This window comes from Bacillus rossius, chromosome 2 (assembly GCF_032445375.1).
Source record: "Bacillus rossius redtenbacheri isolate Brsri chromosome 2, Brsri_v3, whole genome shotgun sequence".
Taxonomy (NCBI): Eukaryota; Metazoa; Arthropoda; class Insecta; order Phasmatodea; family Bacillidae; genus Bacillus; species Bacillus rossius.
Genome location: NC_086331.1, coordinates 86,044,303 through 86,056,946, shown reverse-complemented (window position 1 = coordinate 86,056,946; position 12,644 = coordinate 86,044,303). Strand labels below are relative to the sequence as shown.

Sequence of the window (12,644 nt, the reverse complement as noted above, 5' to 3'; positions counted from 1 at the left end):
GGGTCAAAGAAGATAACGAGCGTGAAACGGAAAGAAACGATCACCATACTGGCTAACTTCAAAACATGCAACTAGTGTTTGTGTTTTAATTTGAATAAGGAAAAAGGTTTTCCCCTTTGGTGTATTTTTTGTTGAGAACGAGGTCAATGCAGACGAGTTCACAACACCACAACACAATTAAAGTAAAAGCAGGGAAATAATAGGCTAGGCCAAGGTAAGGAACCATTACTCAATGTTTCCTGAAATAATTTAGCGAATAAATGGACAGTCGAAATTACGAAGGCTGTTCTAAGTTTCGAACATGATTCCCACTAAATACGAGTTACCTGTTTATATAAGATACCTTATTATATAATAAATAAGGAGTTAAATACGTTTAAGAGAAATTTTAATAATAAAATAAAATTTTCAAACAATTTTAAACTGTTAAGTTAGATTTCGAAATGTATTTATCACTTAAATAGATTAAAAACTTCGTGACAAAAGGTTTTCATTGTGATTTAATATTGTATGGAGGTCAATTATTTCGTTTATTCTTCTGTATAAGAAATTCCCGAATACAACATTTTATTATTTCTTTCATTTGATATGCTGCAGATCGTTCAGTACTACCATTTTCTTCGCCTTAGAACCCATGACTCTAATGGAATGTTCGCCTGTCCCTCTTTTCGCCTTAAAGCTCTTCCCATAGCCGAGTGTCAGTGAGTTTAAGGAAGTGCGAGACGTGTTTTAAATGCAAAACATGATGTAGATGTGCATATTTAAATTTAGCAATCATAAGTTTTATACAAAAATCTTGTTTGTTATTTTTACTTATAATTTTCATTTTATACGTATAACTCTATCCTTGCTCAATAACGAAGAAGTTCACAAGCTGGCAGAAGCTGTTTTTGTAATTTTTCATTCAACTTTTGATTTTATTTTTAATTTTTATTATTTTCATTATTTATTTTTTATCTGTGATTTTATGAAATAACTGAAAACGTACGTTAGTATTCTCCGTGTGCTCCTTATTAATCCTGTCGAGACTTCTGCTGTTATTCTGCGTTTGCTTCTGGTCATTTCTGAGAGTACGTTCTCTGCATGAAATTTTTTTACTTAATGAGGAATGCGATTTAATTTTTGAGTTACCATTTAAATTGTGAATTTCTGCTACCAAATTACCAAAATAAAAATATTTTTTATCATTTGGAATTCAATAAAGAAACATCCAATACTCAGTCAAATAATATGCTTTGGGACAGCTGAGATGCGCTAACATGCAATACGGAATTCCTTCTCCTTGATGTCTAGCGAAGACTTCCTTCTTTTGAGATCGTTAGTGAGCATCCCACATCCAACATAAAATAAATAAATATTTACCTACATGCAACACGGTGCGTCCCCTATTGGCAAGAATCGGCACTACTTACAACAAGTTCCTTTACATGAGATTAATTAACTCTCGCAACTAAATGGAGTCCAAGACAATTAGAGCCAAGAAGTCTCGTAGCTACGTAGACTTGTAGACTTGTAGCATCGTAGAATTGTATCCTAGTAGTCTTGTAGTCCTGTAGTGACGTAGCTTCGTACCCTCCTAGTCTAGTAGCCAAATAGCAGCTAGGCCTAAGAAATTTTGGAGCCAAAATAACTGTTGAAGCCTATAACAAGAGAACTGCAAAATTGGCGGATTCAGTGACCTCCAGGATAGACTCTACTACACTCTACACACTCGGGAAAATGCCACCTGTTCATTGGCTGCCGACTTGTGAGTTGTCTCGACTGAGTGTCTGTGATTCGACACTTCTTTGAGCGAGGGTCTCTAATTGGCCCTCATTACTCCAGATTAACAGTGAACCAGTGGTAGAAGCAGCGCTAAGGTATAATTATTTGAATTGTAGCATATCACCAAATGAATCCGCGAATTTTGCTGGTCTCTACCAATGACTGATGGAGCCAAAGACTGTTAAAGCCTAAATACTCTTGGAGAAAATGACTGTTGGAGACAATGACTGTTGGAGCCAATGACTGTTTTAGCCAATGACTGAAGAGCCAATGAATGTTGGAGGAAAATTATTCTATCGGAAATTGACGATCGCATCCTACTGATTTGAAAGTTTGCACATGTACGTCATTTTCTTTAGCTGTACTTCCTTTAACTCTAATTTACTTTCAAAGGTGCGTCCTCTTCGTTAAATGTGCTTCCTTTTTGTCGAATTTTCGTCCAAATGTGCGTCCTTTTTGTTAAATGCGTGTCGTGTGTATATATTGCGTGTTTGGTGTTTACATTGTGTGGTCATTGCATAGTCATTGCGTGTACATTGCGTGTCCAGTGCGTACATTGCATGGTCATTGCGTGGTCATTTCGTGGTCATTTCGTGGTCATTGCGTGGTCATTGCGTGTACATTGAGTGTCCAGTGCGTGTATTGCGTGACCATTTCATTTGTAGAATTTGCTTCTAAAATGTGTTAACCTTTCTTTGGTATGCTTCCTTATTTGAATGTTTTTTTGTGTATTATAGTTTATGGTTCATTTTTGACTAGCATATTATTCAATTGGTTGCGGGTATGTAAGTGAGATCCCAGACGGTGGGACTTTCAGTTTATTACTTGCTGCAGCAGTGTAAGGATCACCTAGTTTGTCTCATCTGGCGTATAAGTCGCGTAACTACCTGTTCTTGTGAACTCGATGGCATCTTTACTGTCTTTAACGTCGAACTCGATGGAAGTTGTACTATCGTCTACGGCAATCCTGGCGTCAGCAAGAACGATTGTGACGCAGATCCCGTTGGCAACGTCGACAACAACACTAGAAGAGACTTCAACAGTCGTAGTACCACCAGCAGAAGAGAGCTTAATGACTTCAGTGCTGGCTGCACAGGAAACCACGATGAAAGACGATTCGCCTTCGATGAAGACTTCAGTGGCTGGTTATTCGACAACATCCATCGAGCATCGATGTTGTTACTGTGGCAAGATTTTCTCAAACAATAGCAATGCTCGACGACACAAGAAGAGAGAATGTGCTAAGAATCCTCGCAAAAGGTTTGGCTGTGAGAAATTTCATAAGCAGTTTTCCAGAAAAGATAATATGAAAACGCACATGAAGACATGCAGAGGTCGTGCTGTGCGACAGAAAATAAAAGTTTCTCTGCAACAGCGATTAATTGATTCGTTTGAGAGTACACTAGGAGTTGGTTCGGGTCTGAAAGGTTCGTCTTCATCAAATATGCATCCTTGCAGCTTCTGTGAAATGTCGTTCGCATTTTCCCATGATGCACGAAGACATGAGCGGAGCAAATGTGTAAATAATCCTTCTCATACGTAGTTTCGCTGCAACGAGTGCCATGTTTGGTTAAAGCGTTTTGACAGTTTGCGACGGCACGCGAAAAAAAATGTAAAGGTAAAGTCCGTGTGCGTACTGATGAACTACTTGCAGAAATTTCGACTCCTCGGTTTAGATTGGAAACTCGTATGCGTACAAGCACGAAAACAGTTGTTCAGCAACCGAATGTGATGAGACCTGGACATGACTCTAAGCCTAAGACTGTACTCGGCGCATTACAGGTAAATGATAACGGATTCCACTTGGCGAACTCTGCATTTCGTAGAATGTTGAAAGACTACTATTATCTAAATACGTTTAGTGAGTCAAAATACATTTTTACTTTTCTTGACGATATCAGTCAGAACATTATCAATCAGCTTATTGATGCAGTAGCTACATACGGATTTTTGAAATATAAATTGTGGTTGGAATGTGTATATGGCAAAGTGAAGAAGTGTGCATTCAAGACCGTTAATACTCCCATTTAAATTCCGACGATGTGCAGTCTGTTAAACATAGTATCGAGAAACTCTTTCGGGAAGAAAAATACTATGTAGGCAAAGGATCTGGCTCGTCTCTGTCTTTAGTAAACCGATTGGAGCTTAAAATTAGTTTGTTCAAGCCGATGCAGAACTAAATGTTTATAAGATTAATAACTTTAGCAAGTGTTCCTGTTGTAGAATAGAAATTATGTAATAAATTTAATTTGTAAAAAAAAAAATTTTCCCCCGAATGTATATCTAATTAACTACAAATTTCCAAAATAGTGGTCATAACTGCTTACTGGAGGCCAGTTGTCAAGTAGGCCTAATCTAAGCTGATTTTAGGACTATTCAACATATTTATTTTAATTTTTATCGATAAAGTGTCGAATGAAGTACAGATTCAATCAGTAAATTAATGAGTGATATTTTTGATGAATTTTGGAATTTTTCCCGAATTTATAGGTCAATAAATTCAAATTTAAAAATGGTGTTCATAACGGCTTACTAGAGACTTCTATATGAGGAACTTATGCCTCTTTTAGTACTTTCCACAGTACTTATTTAAATTGTTATTTTTCACATTAAATTAATTTTTTGCATGGATCAAGTCTCGAACCAAGTACAGGAACTAATCGAATTAATCAGTACATTAATTGCAAATATATTTAATGAATTTTGGAATTTGTTCCGAATTTATTGCTAAATATTACGAATTTCAAAAATAGCACCCAAATATCAAGATGGCGGGTGCTACAGTAATTATAAATGATTACTGCACTCTAGCGGGTAAACATTAAACATCGCAGCAGTGTACTCTATTAGACGAAAATAAGATGGCGGACGTGACGTCATACTAGCTGACGATTTAATCCTTGGCATTAGTGGTGGGGTTAGTCCGTCGGTGACTTGCGTGGAGGAAGAATCGGCCGTTGTTTTTATTTTTGACCTCACTGGATTTGAACCAAGGACGTAAGTGCGTTTTGTATTAAAATTTTACTATAATTTAATCAATTATTTTTTCAGTAAATTTAAAATTTTTTTTCCATTAAAATCATATAATAATTACGGATGTTTAATATGGTAATTGTGACATAATTATCCAATATGGCGGAGAATTTTTATATTAATTTTTATTAATTTTTTATAAATTTTAAAATTTTCCTTTTTTCCTAGCATAATAATTACTGATTTTCAAAATGGCAATCATAACGAAAAGTGCAACGATCGAAAATCCAAGATGGTGTCCGTAACGAAACGCACAACGATTGTCATACACGTCCAAGATGGCGGGCGTAAAGAAATGTGCAACGTTTCTCAAATCCAAGATGGCGGATGTAACAAAATATGCAACGTTTCTAGAATCCAAGATGGCGACCGTAACGATATGTTAAACAGTGTTTTTTTAAATAATTTTATTAAAATTTAATTAATTTTTTATGAATTATAAAATTTTTCCATTAAAATCTGATGATAATTACGGATTTTAAAGATGGCAGCCGTAACAAAAACGGAAAAGGATAGTTTATAATTCAAAATGGCTGCCATGTCAGCCTAATTTTCAAGGTCATTACCTCGGAGGCTTAGGGAGGCTGTAGATATGAATTCTTAAGCATCATTGCGGACTTTCCAAGCCTTTGGCAATTTTTTAGTACTGATATGGGACATTTTCCCTAAAAATGTGAATTTTTCCCTCGAAAATGTGACATTTTTAGAAATATTTGTAAATTTAGAACAACTTTGACGCCAAAAATGACGTAGTCACCACTTACCACAGTCTGAATCCTGTTACCGGACATACATTTATATATTACTTTTACGTTATACAATCAGGCTAATTAAAAAGTTTTATAATGATTATTGATTTTATATTTCGTCTCAGCATAATCAAATCCCCTAATAAAGGATTTAAAGCTATTAAATCCTTTTAATGAAAGTACTTACCGTTCTTTATTGCTTTTTATATTTCACTCGCGTATATGGTCTTGAATGGTTCGCTTTGTGCATTATTTATCCTGTGTGGAACATGTTATCGCATAGTATTATCATTATCATTATCATAGATTTTTATATATTTCTGCCACGTTGCTTTGGAGTAAAGATTGATTTTTTACATTAAAATAAAAATTACGTGGAGACAATTATGACAATTACTTGAAATTTGTTTTTTATCAGAAGTGTTTTAAGTTGGCTGTGCTCAATAAAACATAATGACTTCTTTAATTTGATTGTATGTCTGTATTTTTAATTTTGTTTTCAGTTAAGAACCGGCTCTGAATATTGTTATATGTTGAATGGTGTTAACTGATCAGAGTTCTCTCGTTACAATTATACACAAGCATATGCATAGGTATGTATGGCAATACAATTTTCAAAGAAAATAAATTATTTTTCCCAGAAATAATTTTCTTTTAATATTAAAGTACAGTATTTAATGTTTTGGATAACATTTAATTGCATGTTTATATAATTTCGTAAATGAATTAAAGTACTTATCTATACAAAAAAATTAAATTTGGTTCTGCAGCATTAAGTTAGAATACATAGATAAATAAAAAACATAATTTTATGGGACTTTTTTATTTTTTGATACTATCTTTTTTTTGGTTTTATATTGTATCAATAATTTTGAGTCGAAGTTATGTAGTTATGTTTGAAAACATTTTAATACAGTGTTAGTTTTGTAAGAGTTACGATTTCACTGTGCTCTGGTGTTCGAAATTGATATTAAATTACTACAAAAAGCGAAAAGAGTTTAAACTAAAGTTTGGTCAAAAAATTTGACAACAAATTTTTATAGTGTGAGGGTCCTTCAGAACTTTACGTCTATATGTATTACAAACTACCCGTTCACACGTATTCATTTATGAAAATTGTATTTTCAGCGTGATATTTTGTTTGTCGTTTTCCTGCCCATGAAGACTTTATCTTATCTTACAGCTCATGGTTTAATCTTCGCCCGCGAAATCAGGAGGTGGAGTTGGGCTGGTCGCTTGCCTACCTCGGCTGTTGTGAGCTTGCAGGTTAACGGTTCGGTAGTGGGACCCAATCTTTTGTCGTCAGTGAACCGGCAGTAACAGTGAGTAAGTGAATCTTCATCAAAATGGTTTATTCCAATTTGCAACGTGATGGTCCGAATACTTAACAAGATGTCATAGTTTTTAACAACTCCAAAATTTAAAATGTTGCAACAACATTACTTTGACTTTGAAAAATTGTTTTTATGGTAAGAAAATATTAATAAATTTTATGACATTATTTAATGTTACAATTTTCCCAACAAGCTTCTAACAATTCCAGTATGTTATTGGTTTATTTATAACATCTTCCATTCCAGCCCACTGAAAAATGTGTAGGGTTATTGGTAAATTTAGGGTATTCTGAATTTAAGTGAACAGTTTAAATATATTGTAGGTTTTCGCGTCCGTTTTCTAATAAACTTTTCTGGCCTTCGAAGTTGGCCGCTTCGAAGTGGTGTACTGTACCGACGTGACGTTTCACTCAGCATTACAGCAGATAATGTTGCCTGAAGATGACAGAAGATGCGAAACGTCGGGACAACCTACCACTACGAAGTGGCTCAATATCAAAAGTCAAGACAGATTTATCATATCATAGTAGTTATGATAATTTTCCTTACTTAAACACAATTAATTTACAATACTCTGTATGAGAAAGGTTTTATAGTAAAGACAGTAGATGTAAGTCACCAGATGTGTCAACGAAATTTATAAACAAATAAATAAGACTTAACTTTAGTAAGCCTGTAAACAGTTTGCGTATATCAAAATATGTTATTTTTTAATACATATAGATCAACTGTGTTATGTTGACTTAAAAAATATGATACTTTTGAAATTTTTTAGATAACACTTTAACCAAACATTTTTAATTTCTTTATGGCAGCTATAACCATCATTTAAAACCTAAAAATTATAAACATCTAAAATAATTTTGCAAATGCATTTTTTATTTCAAGTAAATAATTTTTTGATTAAAACAGTTGTAAGTAATTTGAAATAAATTTGAATGATTTTCAATATATCCTGTAATATATTTGCAATTTATATACGAACTACAGTAGAGGTAATTTTTTTCTGTATTTTTGCCATTAAATTTAGTTTTTTCGTTCGTAATTAATTATATAACGACTATGTTTAAAATAAATATTTTATAACAATTTTGGAAAGTATTTTTAATACCAAGTTTATTCAAACCGGTTATGCATGATGGTGGAGAAAGCTGGCTTTTGTATTCTCATTGATGTTATGATAACTGAAAAGTTTAGTAAGATAGCAGGATGATACAACCTCTTGCCTTACTCGTTATCTTGTCAAGTCTAACGAGACAAGACACTTTCTCAAATATACACAGAATACTGAAACTATATATGATTTCTTTATTCATTCCAGTGAAAAGAAACACACAGAAAGTCAGCGAAGTTATAAACCGAAAAATAAAAGACTTGTGATTGTTATTTGAGAGAAATTTTCTTTCCTTCACATGACGTAACATTCAGTGCCACTACAACCGTTTTCTCGATATGTAATGTATGGGGGAACACGTTAACGTACTTTTTTTTTTTTTTTTTTTTTCAAAATCGCTATAAATGTTAGCTAATAACCGCTTTGCGATTAAAGATCTTATTGTTTAAACGCTTCCCGACACCCGCATAATCTTGCTAATCGTTAACAAAACTGAAAGGCTAGGGCACTAAAATAAAACAAAATTAAACTCAAAGTAAAGAAAATTGTATTATTACCCTCAATAATCCTTCCCGATATTAATCTGAACTACTTAGTGTTAACTCCATTATATTGCTGCAAAATTACAGTATAATATTTCACCCCAACCACTGTGATATTGCTGTACATTCATTCATCTCTTGAAGCTCCGTCTCAAACGTCAAATTGGTAATTTCATTTTCTTGTCATCACTGTTAACTAAGGGATAATCCTGCTAATATGTTCCTACAGCTCTCTTGCAATTATTTGTTGGGTCACAAATTTTCTCACTAGATATTTACTATACGTTATTTTAGACCTGTAAAACATCACGCAAGTTAGTGAATATCTGTTTAGAAAATTTGAGACGAATCATAAAATGCTAGAGAGCTATCGGAATAATATATACGGAAATCCTTTATTAATATAAGGAAAAGAAAATTACATAACTATCTTGAAGCGAAATATCGAGCTTAAAGATATATTCTATGGAATAAAATAAATGCGAGCGTGTCTTTCCGTACTCGCCAGTGATGTGCAACCATCTAACCACGGTAACGATTTTCGTGTGTTTTAATTTGTTCATGTTACAAATAAACTTATAATACGAAACATTGACACGAAATTTAAAGTAAAATTCTTGAAAATAATGCAGTGCGTGATAAATATATTGATCAAAAAAATATTCGCTTTGCAAGTTCATACCAAATTTCTAGACGCGAATCAGACACACTTACTTACCGCGTCCGCCGCTAGAATTCACTTTCTGAATATAAACGTTGCTTGCCACCGTCATGCACAGATAATAGCAAGGCTCTGGTAAAAGACTTGAAAAAATAGTAAACTCTAAACTCTGGCGCTGGACCTGATTTTCGACAAGGAATTTTATTAAAATACTGCAATCTTGTTAAAATTCACTAAACAGTTAATACTTTAAAGTATGCGCACGCGTTAGTAGTTATACTTTATATGGTATTACATAAATATTAACATGAAACATTTTAAAACATACAAGTGTATGTTTGTATGTTTATTTTTGCTTAAATAACTGAAATCAGTCTGTAAATTCTTCCTACTAACAAACCTTAACCTTATTGAGTCGTTCAATATGATTATATATTATACTAGCTGAATCACCTAGCGTTGCCTGGACTAAACACGTTCTGAAGAGGCTTCTTATAGTAAAATAAAGAATTACAAATATCAAAATGCAATAGTCGTTGCGATGGCGACGAAGTAAGCATCAGCATTAAATTGTGTAGAACTTATTGTTAAAAAATTTGAATTTTGATATTAAACACCCCCGTGGACCACCTCTACATAATTCCCACAAACGGAACTCCCGATATCCGGAACTAATTTTCCAAAAAAAAAATTGAAATATTACAAAACATCTCCAAAACATTTCCGCACTGGAACGAGGCGTTTTTGCTTTTGTCTTACTGTACATGTCTTCTAGGCGCGCGCGCGCACGTCTGTCAGAGAGCTAATTATAGCCAGTCTTTCCCACGCATTGCGTAAATACACCGCTGGTTTTCGTGAATTACTATAAAGATGTTTATGCTATAAGTAGTTTTATTGTTTCACTATGTCAAGTAAACGGAAAATTCCGGCCGGCCCGAGAGTATGTACACCGACTCCCACTACACACGTTGACACACGTGATAGCCAGTAACATTTACTTCCAACGTGTGATGCTTTCAGTTTGTAGACAGTAATTTAGTGTACAAATATGTATTATGTACATATTTATACGTTAATATATGGTTAAACAGTCTACATTTACCTGTATTTCTCTATCTCTGTGTTTTTAAACGAGATGCTTGAAGCAGTGGCGTAGCCAGGATTTGTGTATGGGGGGTGTTAAGAAGCATGCGCCCCCCCCCCCCCCCCCCCCGTATTAAAGCGGGTGGTCCGGGGATCCTCCCCCGGGAAAATTTGGATTTTAAGGTGTAAAATAGTGCTATTTTAGCAGTTTTAGGTACTTAAATTTAAATATTGTAATAGTAAAAATTTTATTAATTTTAATATGAAATTTGTTTGAGTGATGAATAAGAAATTAAAGATTTGGTGCTAAGGGGGGGGGGGGGGGGTTTGAACACCTAAAACCCCCCCTGGCTACGCCCCTGGCTTGAACTGTTATTCTTGTGTATGTGAAATGTAAACTGTGCGTGGCAGTGACTATACACTCTCCCGGAAGTGTGAATCACTTGCACGTCAACACCGAAGTAACACAACACCGCAGCTGTAGTCCTAATACCTCCCCTGACCACTCTGTTTCTTCCTCTTTCCTCACGCACGCACCCACCCACAGTGATAAGAAACACGTGCCTGCCAGCTTGCTTGAATGAAGGTCATTCAACCGGCCGGGAGGCCGGCCCTACCGCAACTCCCCTTACCCGGAATTTTCCCATAACCGGAATAGACCTCCCCCCAATGATTCCGGTTGAGGGGTGCTCTACTGTAGAAGATTTTCTCCCACGGGGGTTGGCCGGTTCTTGAACGCTCGGATCAGGCGGAACGTAACAATTTTTCGTGCGTGCAGCCGGCGTTCATCGATTTATGAGGCGTTATCATGTCAAAAATTGAACAACATAAAAAATGTTCTCCATGAAAAAACCTTAGCTGTGTCAACTTTCATGATGATCGGTTAAACAGTGTCGGAGTTTATCAATCTCATACACACATACATATATAACAATATATATATATATACACACCGTATACACACTATTGCTGATATGTTATCAGTGAAAGAAAAGTATGTGATTATTTGCAAAGATTTTTTTCTATATTAAAAGGATTATTTTAGCTTGATAAAATCACACTTTCTTCATAAAGTAGATAGTTAAAACATATTTAGACATGCATCCAAGTTCATTTTAATTAAGTTAAAGACGTCGTTTTTACTTAAACTTTTATATTATCGTTATACCTATGCGTATGATAATGAAATAGTTTCACCTTAACACAAATACCATCATTCAAATACCATCAGGAACATTCTGGCCAGTCTCGGCCACTTCGGCACTCTATTCCCAGCTGCTGCGCCGACTTCCCATAAGACTTTCATTGGTGCGATGCCCTCTTTTGACATCCGTGTCTTCAATACCAACCCATGCAGTTACAAACCAAAACCTTCTTAATGGATGGGGGATAGAGAGCTACCATACCAAATAACCTCCGTTGGACTGCGAAGATGGGTTGCGTGGTTACAGCTGCACGCATTGGCAAACCACGGGTAGAATTAGTACTTCGATTAGCCTTTTTTTTTCATGGCGCTGTCATCAATCTCTATACTAATTAAATAAATTTAATAAAACTAATCAATGGTTTTAAGTGAAAAGGTATTATCTACGTATAAAATTTAAGTAAATTGGTCAATGGCTGAAATGTAATTATTTGAAAATGTAAGTAGTATATAATAGGGCATCCTGGAACAGGCTTTAAGGCTGTGGAGCCAATGAGCCGAACCACATATTGGATTGTGACGTCACGGCGACCATCTTGGATGACCATGACCTTGATATTGACCTTGACCTTTTGCCTTTAAAATTTGCAAATTTGTCAAAATTTGCCCAAAATTCACCTAAATTCGCCAAAATTTCCAGTTTATTGGAAAAAAATTCCGCCAAAAAATCTCAAAAAATTAGGATTTCGAAAAACCACAAAATACTTTTTGCCTTAGAAAGAATACAAAGTCTTAAAAGAGGCTTAATCATCCATGTCTAAAGCCTCTGATAAGCCTCTGACATCATCTAGGATTATTACCGCCATCTTTGATGACGTAATTTTGTTTTCTCGAACATTACACCATTATGTTTTCCGCCATTTTGAATAATGACATCACCGTTGTAATTTCCATTACGGCTGCCATCTTGAAAATCTTTATTTATTATCAAAATTTGAATAAAATACATTATTTTTTAAAAAAGTCAATTACTAAAATTTTAATAACAAATATTTAAAAAACATACATTATGACATGGAGCTCGGAGTCCTAGGTTCGAACCCGGTGAGGACAAAAAAATTGCGACTGATCCTTCCCTCATGGTGGCTGCTGGCCATCTGACCCCCCACCACTTTGTTCATAGCATATATATCGTCAGCTAGTATGATGTCATGTACGCC

At 34.8% G+C, this 12,644-nt stretch overlaps 1 protein-coding gene across 6 annotated transcripts in view; it reads left to right on the top strand.

Annotated features, from left to right (window-relative positions):
- Nucleotides 1-12,644, top strand: part of LOC134529428 (17-beta-hydroxysteroid dehydrogenase 13) — a 173,445-nt gene that overhangs the window by 93,948 nt on the left and 66,853 nt on the right. For 2 of the 6 annotated variants that reach the window (XM_063363503.1, XM_063363502.1), the window contains exon 1: nt 6,754-6,868. The exons of 2 other annotated variants lie outside the window; for them this stretch is intronic. The gene's annotated coding sequence lies outside the window, so the exon portion shown is untranslated. Of the gene's footprint in view, nt 1-6,753; nt 6,873-12,644 lie in introns of those variants that run through there. 2 more of the 6 variants (XM_063363500.1, XM_063363498.1) reach the window with 2 other exon arrangements.